This window comes from Oratosquilla oratoria, chromosome 7 (assembly GCF_046742065.1).
Source record: "Oratosquilla oratoria isolate Oo_2021 chromosome 7, ASM4674206v1, whole genome shotgun sequence".
Classification (NCBI taxonomy): Eukaryota; Metazoa; Arthropoda; class Malacostraca; order Stomatopoda; family Squillidae; genus Oratosquilla; species Oratosquilla oratoria.
Genome location: NC_134783.1, coordinates 65,491,917 through 65,501,494, shown reverse-complemented (window position 1 = coordinate 65,501,494; position 9,578 = coordinate 65,491,917).

Sequence of the window (9,578 nt, the reverse complement as noted above, 5' to 3'; positions counted from 1 at the left end):
TTCCTCCTCGCATCATTTAAAAGGAGGGTTGTATTGCAGGGAAGGCACTCATAAGACTAGACACTTCGAGTCCTTTCAGGTGAGGTCGTTAGCTCTGGGTGATGACTGAATGGGGCATTGGAATTTGGTGTCTTTCCAGCTATGGCTCACGATCTGTCACTGGAAACCACAAATGCATTTGTAGATTTAGATCTGTTTTCCGTGATGACCGGATTATCAAGTACCTTCAGTCTTGGTCTCATACCTTGTAAATCACAATGGGGCATGTGTGCCGACAATAGTCTATATAGCATACTCTTAAAAAACAAAATAGTTATGTTCATGCAATTTCGGTAGCATAAATATAAACTCACTTTTTGATTATTGTGTGTAAGGACGTTATTGAGCACGTGTATACTTGAAGAACCAAAAATTGCACATGTACACTTACACACCTTTTACGTAACGCAAGCATTCACATTTTGATGCATAAACATAACCAAGTCTCTCCCCGCTTCCCCACCACCACAAAAAAAAAAAAAAATAAATAAATAAATAAATAATAATAATAATAAAAAGGTCATGGATTGTTATGTAGGACTTCCTTTTTCAGCGTCGCTACCGATTTGTGCGGAAAATATTTGCTGAAGACATCTGTACAAGATGGGCTCATCAAGAACATGGATACTTTTGGCCTTTTCGGTGAGTATTTGTCTTGAAATCACGAGCTCATTTTCTTGACTACGTATTCCTAAAACATGTAACCCCTTAAACCAGTGTTCATTTTCAAAATGTTGCAAACTGCAATAGCATGACTATTGTAAGGCTCTTTGGATGATTTATACAAATGATTTCGTTGCGTCTTATGTGCATATGTAATCGAGCTCCTACTAGAAATGCAGCGAGGCAATATTTCAGTCGCTTAGCAGTAAAGACGGTGTCAGGCGTGAGTGCTCTTGAGCAACTATTAACTTTACACGTAGTTAGTCAGCGCAATCACCTCGAATAACGAGAGATGACAGTAAGCCTGTACCATCAGCGGCCCATCAATAGCTTGCATGTAACTAAGTACGGGGTGGCTACTTCCCTGTAAACATACTATTATATCATTCTAATACGCCTGTACCTCCGCAGATGTGTGTTGCAGTGGGACTCGCCCAACCTTTCCTGCAAGATGATGGGCAACAGGAATTAACTCTGGACATGGCTCCCAGAGATGGTGCAAGTAGTGACAACAGTGACTCTTCAGACGGGGAAAGCAGCTCCTCTGGAAGCAAAAGCAAAAATAACGGAAAATCTGGAAGTAAAGAAAGCAGTCCCTCTACACAGGAAGATAACAGCTCTTCTGGAGACCAAGATGAATCCTCGTCACCTTCATTAGATTCCGCTGAAGACGATGTCGAGAGAAACTCCACACAGTTTTCGCTTTCGTTTGGCATAAGTATTTGTGGACCCTCTGACATGTTTGGTAACAACAACAATACTGGCTTTGGACCTGGCTGTGGACACGGCTGCGGATGTGGTTGTAACCATGGCGATGATGAGAGCGACAGTGACGGCAGCAGCGACGAGAGCGCGAGCGACAGCAGTGGCAACAACGGAAACAGCAAGAGCAGTGGTAGCAGCGGTGGCAGCAACGGAGAGAGCAAGAGCAGTGGTAGCAGTGGCAGCAACGAAAACAGCGATAGCGGTGACAGCAACGATAACAGCAACTCCGCAGGCAGCACTGGCACGAGCGAGAGTGTTTCGATGGAATAGTAGTAACTTCAGCAGCCACAAGAGCAGTAGCACCAACTGCGAAGAGTAAGACAATGACAATCGTAACGACAAAGACGTCCAATGCGCCAACGACCTTGACCACTAAAACAACGCAATGACAATAACGTCTTCTACCGAGCACTTCCTATCTACAATTCGGATCAATGCATTGTAATATTTACATGTCACTCTTAAAGTAGACTCAATACAATTTCAAGGCATGCTTATTCATATGATTGTCCTATTAGTGGTAATGTAGATGTTAGAAAAAGAGAGAACATTATTTGATCATTTGAAATTATAGGCTTGGCGTCTTGATGATGATGATGATGATGATGATGATGATGATGATGATGATGATGATGATGATGATGATGATGATGATGATGATGATGATGATGATGATGATGATGATGATGATGATGATGATGATGATGATGATGATGATGATGATGATGATGATGATGATGATGATGATGATGATGATGATGATGATGATGATGATGATGATGATGATGATGATGATGATGATGATGATGATGATGATGATGATGATGATGATGATGACGACGACGACTATGACCGCATTAAGGTCTATTAGGAAATGCATTCAATTCTCAAGGATAAATGTTTGTACAGGATAATTGACTCAATATGTCAGCTAGGCATAAGGCATGGTTATGAAGGTCCATTGAGGAAACATATAGTTTCGATATGTGACGCAAGAGAAACAAACAAGAAGAAAGTGGGAAATTGGAAGGTGAAGCGGTGTGGCCACGGGAACAGCTCGGGAGTGAGATGTGAGTAGGACGTTCAAGAGAGATGCAAAGGTAGGACACAGCTCTTCGGTTTGACCATATTCTATGGTGATTGTCATATCTATCGTTGGCTTATTGCTTTCGTGGTGTGAAGTTTATTACCAGAAGCTCAAATCCAATGTCGTCGACCACTGGTGGTTAGGTAAAATTAAATAAGATGCTAAGATCGAGATGCTTGACTATCTCAACAAAGGAGGTTTAACCAACGTCTTCACGGGCTCAATTGCTCAATTGTTAACTCCTTCAGAAAGCTGTTTGATAAAAGACCCAAGCATGAATATAAATGAGAACAGGTCGTGGACGGAAAATTGGTTGATAAGACATATATAGTCTATGTAGTTATATCAAGAGGAATGACAGAAAGAGTCCTGGATACACAGCATTTGTGTCACAAAGGATTTGACAAGGTGCTCCACCAGACACTACTAGATAAAATCAAAGCCCATGGCATAGTAAGAAAAGGGTTACAATGGATTTGATCTTGGATCAATTATAGAAAACAGCGGGTCACCAAAAATGGTGTCATATCCAGGTGTGGGAGTGTTTTTAGTCGAGAGACATAATTTGGGAGCCATGTCCAGAGTTAATTCCTATCGCCCATCGTCTTGCAGGAAAGGCTGGGCGAGTCACACTGCAACACACATCTACGGAAGCACAGGTGTATCAGCATAATATAATAGTATGCTTACGTGGAAGTAACCATCTCGTACCTATTTACTTGCAAGCGATTGATGGGCCACTGATGGTACAGACCAATTGTTTGGCAATGTGATTACCCAAGAAGTGTGTCTGCCGATAAATATTCAGTAGTGAATCAAAGTACAATTTCTTCAGTTTGAAGCACAAACTAATCTTGAGGAACCAAATACTGCAGAGTTCGTATTAAATGTCGCTTTTTACTGCTTCAGTATGATGACTTTCATAAGTTCCATCTTCTACTTGACATTCAGAAGACAAAGCCTTTATATGCACCCAGTTTCAGCTCGATATATTCTATCTTGTCGATGTCTTCTCTCTCCTTTACGTTCAAGATAACACCGAATAATTTCGTTCAGCAAAAGTGTTGTGGGTTGGGTGGGGGGGCTCTCTCAAATGAATCAAACTATCTAACGGTAGCCAAAGAAATTATGTCAGATTAGAAAGTACATATGGTTCCATCGAAATAGGTTTATTGTCTTCTCTCGTTATTTGAGGAGACTGCGCTGACTAACTACGTGTAAATTTGAATAGTTGCTCAAGACACGCACAACTGACACCGTGTTTACTGGTAAATGACTGAAATGTTTCCCTCGCTGCATATCTAGTAGGAGCTCGATTACATATGCACACAAGACACAAACAAATAATTTGTCTGAATCATCCAAAGAGCCTTACAATAGTCATGCCATTCCAGTTTGTAATATTTTCAATATGAACACTGATTTAAGGCATTACATGTTTTAGGAATACGTAGTCAAGAAAATGAGCTCGTGATTTCAAGACAACTCAAAAATGCACAGGCAAACACTCACGAAAAGGCCAAAAGTATTCATGTTCTTGATGAGCCTATCTTGTGCAGATACCTTCAGCAAACATTTTTAGCACAATTCCTCAGCGACGCTGAAAAAGTAAGTCCTACATAACAATCTATGACCTATTTTTTTTCCCTCAGGGAGTGCAGAGAGACTTGGCTATGTTTGTGCATCCATATGTGAATGTGAGCGTTAAGTAAAAGGTGTAAAAGTGTACATGTGCAATTCTTTGTTTGTCGAGCATATACGTGCTTAATAATACTGTTACACTCAATAATCAAAAAGCAGGTCTTTATTGATGCTACCGAAATTGCATGAACATAACTATTTTGGTTTTTAAGAGTATGCTATATACACTATTGTCGGCACACATGCCCCATTGTGATTTACAAGGTAATGAGACCAAGATTCAAGGTAATTCATAAAAATCTGGTCATCATGGAAAGCAGATCTGAATCTACAAATGCAATTGTGGTTTCCAGCTACTGATCGTGAGCCATAGCTGGAAACACATGAACTTTTGATGCTCTAGTCAGTTAGTTTCCAGAGCTAACGACGAAAAGGAAAAGTTAACCAAAATTGTGTGTAGATCGCAGGTGCTGCCCTGTGACTTATTACATTAAATTACATGTGTATGTACTCCACCAATATTTCAATGATAGAATCTCGTGTTGGCCTTGAATGATTTAAGCTACCTATACCATATATATCTGTCATCCTACACCTTCTCTCTCTCTCTCTCTCTCTCTCTCTCTCTCTCTCTCTCTCTCTCTCTCTCTCTCTCTCTCTCTCTCTCTCTCTCTCTCTCTCTCTCTCTCTCTCTCTCTCTCTCTCTCTCTCTCTCTCTCTCTCTCTCTCTCTCTCTCTCTCTCTCTCTCTCTCTCTCTCTGTCTCTCTGTCTCGGTATCTGTGGAAGACTACGATCTAGGAGGGCTAGTGGGGCTTAGACAAAGCCCGACGCGACGTGTAGTTCCTCTCTATTATGCGTGTGGTCAAGTGCCGTGAGGGCTTGGTGCGGCGGGCGCACATGCTTGAATCCCATGGAGGTGTTTCGATGGTTCCTTCTATGGATAGCAACGTCCAACTCTACTGGCCTCATTCCACATCGCAATGTCTTGTCTGAGTGTCAAAGGACAATCACTTCATGCGTGCGTGTATGTATATCTTTTTCTTAATATACATTCTCCGATAACTTCCTAACCTATATTTTAAATTTGGAGTAAACCATTATTCTTACTATTTTGTACTCAGTTGTGAAGCGTCCTGGTGTAAAATATCGATAGTTTTCTCCGATAACTTTCTCGGTCTATACTTTATTTTTGGAGTAAACTTTTCTATCTTGCACTCAGTTTGAAGTAGCATAACTACTTTGTAAGTGGAGCACTGTGTTTGTCTCCCTTCATATGGACCGGTACAATCTTACCTTCACTCCAAGATTTTGGTAATTTCTCAGTTCTCCAAAGTAGTGCTACTAATTTAGTCAATTTTTTCTGTACGATTTCGCCTCTATCTTTCAGCATTTCTCCTAGGATGTTGTCTGAGCCAGGAGCCTTGTTTTTCAGTTTCTGTATCGCTTGCACCCCTCCAACTTCTGATATTTCTTTTACATGCTCTGCCCATGATATGTCGCGTGGTTCAGGTCTGATGCGCAGCTTCTTGCCTTCGTAATGACTTCTTACGTTACCGTCAATTTCATCCATTTGTAGCATTTGTACTCGTAGTTTATTACAAAGGATTACAAAGGCGGTGCATGCCGACAGGAGGCCTTTTGGTCCATATCTAGGTCGGATGCGAAAAAATCCTAATAATAATGATATATAAATAAGTAAAAACCATAATAATGTAAGTATCAAATAAAATACATAAATAAACGCATGGGCACAGTCAAACAAACAAACAGGCAAATAGTAAATAATGATAAATTGACATATAACTAATAATAAATGAGAATCAAACAGACAAATGATAACAAACCAAACACAAATAATATAAAATAAATAATAATCATTACAGTATCTTGCTTAGGTGTTTATCTAAATGATTTTTAAAGCTTCGAACTGAACTACATTGCACTGCCTCTGCAGAAAGTTTATTCCATTCATTAACTACACGGTTGGCGAAGTTGTTTCTACCTACTTCCAAATTAAAATCTATTTCCTGACAGTTTGAGACCACTGTTTCTTGTCTGATTCTCATTCAGTGTGAAAATTTTGTCCCTTTTGATGTCAATTCCCTTTAGAATTCTAAATACCTGTATCAAATCATCTCTGAGTCTGCGCTTTTTTAGAAAAACAGATTCATATGTTTTAGTCGATTTTCGTATGATTTATTTTCTATATTTGGAATCAGTTTTGTGTCTCGCCGTTGTACTTTTTCCAATCTGTCAATGTCTGTAATGAGATTCGGTGACCATACGGAAACAGCATATTCCAAATGTGGACAAACTAACAATTTATATAGCTTGTTAATGAGTGATGGACTTTTGAAGTCAAAAGATCGCGCAATCATTCCTAGAATCTTATTTGCTTTCTCAAAGGCTGAAATACACTGCTTGGATGATTTGAGATCGTTACTGATAATTACGCCGAGATCTTTTACACTATTCACTTTTGTTAACGAAGCTCCATATAACTTGTAATCGTACTTACTGTTGTTTTTACCTATGTGCATTACCTTGCATTTACTTGTGTTAAATTTCTTTAGCCACTTCTCAGACCATTGCTGTAATTTATCTAAATCTTGAATATCTAACAGATTTAAGTGATCATTTCCCATTCCGCACAGTTTCGTATCATCAGCAAATTTGGAAACAATAGATTTTAGTCCATGGTCTATATCATTTATATATACTATGAATAGAAGTGGCCCAAGAATGGAACCCTGAGGAACTCCACTTGTAACATTTTTCCATCTAGAAGTTTTACCATTTAAAACAACTCTCTGTTTTCGATCATTCAAAGTCATCTAAGAAAAATTTCCTTTCAGTTTAAGTTGAACATAGTGAAGAGGAAAATTGTAGCCTACTCAGCTTTCCGTGCTATAGCTATCACATTGTTGTAATACTCCTATGTACTTTACATTATCCAAGCAGGTAGAAAAAATGTCAACAAAGATCATGCAGGTATATATATTACAATAGGAACTACCTATCTTTCAATATTCCATTTACTGTATAAATGTATCTATACATTTTTTTTATCCCTTAAGATAATGTGCAATGTAAGGGTATACGCTCGTCCACAGACGTGTTCTTAATAAACTCGTCGTAACCCTACTAGCCTCAAATTTCCTGAACTATAGCTGACCATCCCTAGCTTCTAATCTAATGTGTTTGACGACTCACTCTGTAGTTCGGAAGAAAATGACCGTACCTTGAAAACTGAAAAACGATTAAATAAAACACGATATCGTTTGACATTGAAAATTATATCATCTAATGAACAAAGAAAAGGAATTCTACTATGGCAATGTATATTTCAATCAATGTTTATTGTATTACTAGCCAATTACCCGCGGGTTGCTGCGAGTTTGTGAATAATCCCTAACCTAACCATACCATACCTAACTTTAACCCTTAACCCTAACCAAAATATTTATTAAATGAAATATAGCTTTAAACACTCTCCCTCCAAGATGTGCGCCCCCCCTACCCGAAGGTTGGGAAACCCTAGTTTGAAAATACATGCATACACAAACACAAATATCATGTGCACATTCTTTTGCGTGCGTGCGTGAGTGTGTGTGTGAAATGACAATAAATGCCTACATCTAAAAGATGAAGAAATGTATCTGCTTCATTTATCTTCAGAATATATATGGTTATAGAGATTTATTTGGAAAAATATAGGAAGAGTTTGTAAATAATAAATTTCCGCAGCACTAAAATAAAATGAAAATAAGCAATATTTCAACATTTGGTAAAATTATACAATCATTTTACATTTGCATAATTTTTTCTTACAAAAGCTATCATGGTTTGTAGCAACATTAATTTCACAAATATAAATAATATCTATGAACACATACAATGGTTTGTTTAATTATATTGATTCTTATGTTACTAAAATAATAACTTAAGGGAGAACTATAGTAGTGGCGTGTTCCCTCATTATAAACCACCTAACTTTAACCCTTAACCCTAACCAAAATATATTTTTAATTGGATACAGCTTTAAATGATCCCCCTCTCAGGTGTGCGCCCCCCTCCCGAAGTTGGGAAACCCTAGTTTGAAAATACATGCATACACAAACACAAATATCATGTGTACACATTCTTTTGTGTGCGTGTGTATGTGCATGTGTGCGCGCGTGTGTGTGTGTGTGTGTGTGGATTGACAATAAATGTCTACAGCTGAAAGGTGAAGAAATGTATCTAGTTTATTTATCTTCAGAATATATATAGTTATAGGGGTTTATCTGCAAAAACGTATGAGTTTGTGAATAAACTATTTCCGCCCGCACAAAAATTAAATAAAAATAACCAATATTTCAACATTTGGTCAAATTATACAATCATTTTCCATAAACATGCTTTCTTCTTACAAAAGCTATCATGGTTTTTGGCAACATTAATTTCACAAATGTATATAGTATTTATGGATACATACTATGGTTTGTTTAATCAGATTAATTCTTAAGTCACAAAAAATATTACGAGACTTCAGGGGATACTACATAAAGCCCATAACTTTAACCCTTAACCCTAACCCTTTTTTTTAAATTAAATATACTTATCCAAGTACCTGGAGTGATAGGGCATCAGAATATATACGGTTATGGGGGTCTATCTCTAGAACCCTAAGAGGAGTTCGTGTACATACAAGCAAATAAACAATCAGACAGACAGACAGAGGCTACTACTTTATTATAATAGATATTACTAATAGTCATATACATTAATTGTAGTTATACATTTTTGTCACATGCTCGACCATGCTCGTGCTAATAGTTTTTTCACCGCATTTCTTGATTCCTGACATATTCAAACGTCAAAACCTTTACCACTGCTAGCAAACGATGCGTGTATGCGTTAGGATTAGAAATGGAGAGAGTGAATGGTTTGAGGTAAAGGTGGGACTTTGTCAGGGGTGTGTTATGTCGCCCTGGCTGTTCAATCTTTACATGGATGGGGTGGTGCGAGAGGTGAATGGAAGGGTAGTGGGTCAGGGGTTGGAGATGATTAAAGAAAATGGAGAAAAGTGGGAGGTGAGCCAGCTGTTCTTTGCTGACGATACTGCGCTTGTAGCAGGATCAGAGGGGGGATTGAAGAAGTTAGTGACAGAGTTTGAGAAGATGTGTGAAAGAAGGAAGCTGAAGATAAATGTGGGCAAAAGTAAGGTGATGACATGCACAAAAGGAGAGAGTGACAGTAGGTTGGAAGTGAGCATTAAGGGTGAGAAACTAGAGGAAGTGGATAGTTTCAGATACGTGGGTGACAGGAAAGGGAGGAGTGGGGGTGGAGGTAGAATGTAGATTGAGAGAAGCGAGTAAATGCCTTGGTGGATTAAAAAGT